At 44.3% G+C, this 2654-nt stretch overlaps 1 pseudogene; it reads left to right on the forward strand.

Moving 5' to 3' along the window:
* Positions 1 to 2065: 2065 nt before the first annotated feature.
* LOC126426237 (5S ribosomal RNA) lies at positions 2066 to 2183 on the forward strand (annotated as a pseudogene).
* The last annotated feature ends 471 nt before the right edge of the window (positions 2184 to 2654 follow it).

The following is a 2654-nucleotide window of genomic DNA, read 5'->3' on the forward strand; positions in this document are numbered from 1 at the left end:
AGGACAATAGGCTCTGGTCAATACAACAGCAGCAGCATCTGCTCGCAGTAGTGTGGAATAAAGCCCACTTTCGGGTCCCCCTCCCCGCCCCCCCCCCCCAAAAAAAACCCACATATACAATTTTGTAGAGTACATTGTCTTCCATGTTTACTAGTTGGAAGAAGACTCTATGGAGAAAACACAGTAATGGCCGCCAATGATGTGAGAATGAGGATTCCAGTTTCGAGCTGTGCGACGTAATAGCCCGGATGGAACACTGGCGGTGAATGGCAGTTCCATGTACACCTTCGGCGGAGCCTCCATTAGCAGGACGGGGAACACGGGCAGCCAAATTCGCCTCCGACTAACACGAGTGCCCCGCGGAGCCAGCAATTACACGGAGACCCGGTGCCAGAGGCTGTGTCCGAGGCTCCATCTGCACACGACACTCAGTTTCCCGCTGCCCCTACCACTGCCTCTTCGCCTACGCCCTCCAAAGCACATCGATTGCCCACAGGAAGCGGCAAATAATAGGATGCCATCGGTGGCGCTGCGCTGCAGGAGCACTGTGTGGGTGTGTGTGTGTGTGTGCGCGCGCAAACCGCTGCTGCTCTCTCCGCGCGCCGGTCAGTGATCCGCACACTGCGTTTATTACCTAAATCCAACATGGCGTGCCACAAGAACGCAGGAGGAAAGAACTTCCGATTCTGCGCCCACATTTCTATTACATCGGATGTTCCCGATATCTTGAAAAGAGAACTTAAAAGAGATTTGTTTCAAAATTACTGAAAGAATTACTGAATCACCTTCACTTATGATCCAGAAAGTTTAGTGTAAAATACCAGTGAATTGTGTCAAAATTACGTAAAAACCACAGACACACGAGATACGAATTTTATCAGATTTCACAAATAGATTTACGAGTCGCATCTAATATGCGACCAAACGAAAGAAAAAGACAATCGTTCCATTTGTAATGCCGAGACTATGGTCTTCTTTGTGATTATTCTGCTTTATGTTTTATCTCAGCACGGATTCTAATATCTGCATGCTCTTATAGCGCTCGCCAGATAGAAGATCTGTACTGCTGGAAATTACGTATTCCTTGTCTTTAAAATACACTTGTGTATGTTTAAGTGACACGTGATTTTATTTATATAAAAATTAACATCCTGTCTCTGAGAAATAATTTTAAATGGAGATTTCATTGTTGATGGTGTTGGGACAGCAACTAGCCACAAATGTACTTTCAGTTCCTTTACTCAAAGGGTACCATTACCGGTTTCGAATCGTTGTGATTCATCTTCAGAAGGTTTACACGCTTTCCTTATGACATGTGGTGTGTTTTTTTACAGACTAATTGTCGTGAAATGTCGGTTTGAAGTGTTTGTTTTCATAACATTCGTCCAACTGATGTGAATACATTCCCACTACATTCTTAATGTTGCACACGTAAATTTTTCTGACTGAACACTTTAGATTTGTCACTGAGAAGATTTCTACCACGCACCACACGTTTAGATACATACATACATACATTTCATTGTTGACAGCCATTGCTTCCTGGGTTAAATGCTGCTGTTTAAATGCTGCCGCAGTGGCCATCTTATTCAGAACCAAAATATGTCGTCACTCCGACGAGTTAATGCGCAAGTACTGCTTTTAAGATTTTCCAGAATTTCAGAAACTTTCATGTGCACCAGACTGCAGACTGCCGAGTATGTTCCAGCACTGACGCAGCTAACACTTATTTTATGTCAAAAGTATTACATACTCTCTTAGGGTCGAAGCAAAAGCTTCATTATATGTGCAACACATATAAAGAACCACATTTTCCCTGTAAATAAGAGAACATCATGCTCTTGAGTGAAAAATAGCTGTTATGTGAAGAGGGCAACATCTCACTTAGATCACTGCTAGTTATTCTGTAGAAAATCCTCCTTACTGTGAGACGAACAATATTATGCTATGAATTCAAATAACAGTGTTTCATTCTATCACTCTTATAAGTATGCGGGCATAAACTGCTGGCACGTTGTGTATAAAGGCCTGCAACTGTAAATACCGTTTAACTATGCAACGAATGGGAAACGGCCTTGCCACAGTGGATACACCGGTTCCCGTCGGATCACCGAAGTTAAGCGCTGTCAGGAGTGGCCGGCACTTGGATGGGTGACCATCCGGGCCACCATGTGCTGTTGCCATTTTTCGGGGTGCACTCAGCCTCGTGATGCCAATTGAGGAGCTACTCGACCGAATAGTAGCGGCTCCAGTCAAAGAAAACCATCGTAACGACCGGGAGAGCGGTGTGCTGACAACACGCCCTTCCTATCCGCATCCTCAGATGAGGATGACACGACGGTCGGCTGGTCCCGATGGGCCACTTGTGCCCTGATGACGGAGTGCTGAGTGAGCATGCAACGAACATCATTTTATGTTATTACAGCAGTTAAACTTTTTTTAGAATTACAATAGCTGGACTTCACTACTGTTTCTCCTTTTATAAAGTTTCTGCACAACACTTTGGAGAAAGCTTTCAGATATGTGAAACTTCCGTTTACTGTATTCACGTGTTTGCTAATCATTTCTGCCCCTGTTCAGTTTCTGTACGATGACAGCTGCTGTACCAGTCTGCAGTCACCTATACTTACCACTGTGTACGAAGTACTAGACAA

The sequence above is a fragment of the Schistocerca serialis genome, chromosome 1, assembly GCF_023864345.2.
Source record: "Schistocerca serialis cubense isolate TAMUIC-IGC-003099 chromosome 1, iqSchSeri2.2, whole genome shotgun sequence".
Taxonomy (NCBI): Eukaryota; Metazoa; Arthropoda; class Insecta; order Orthoptera; family Acrididae; genus Schistocerca; species Schistocerca serialis.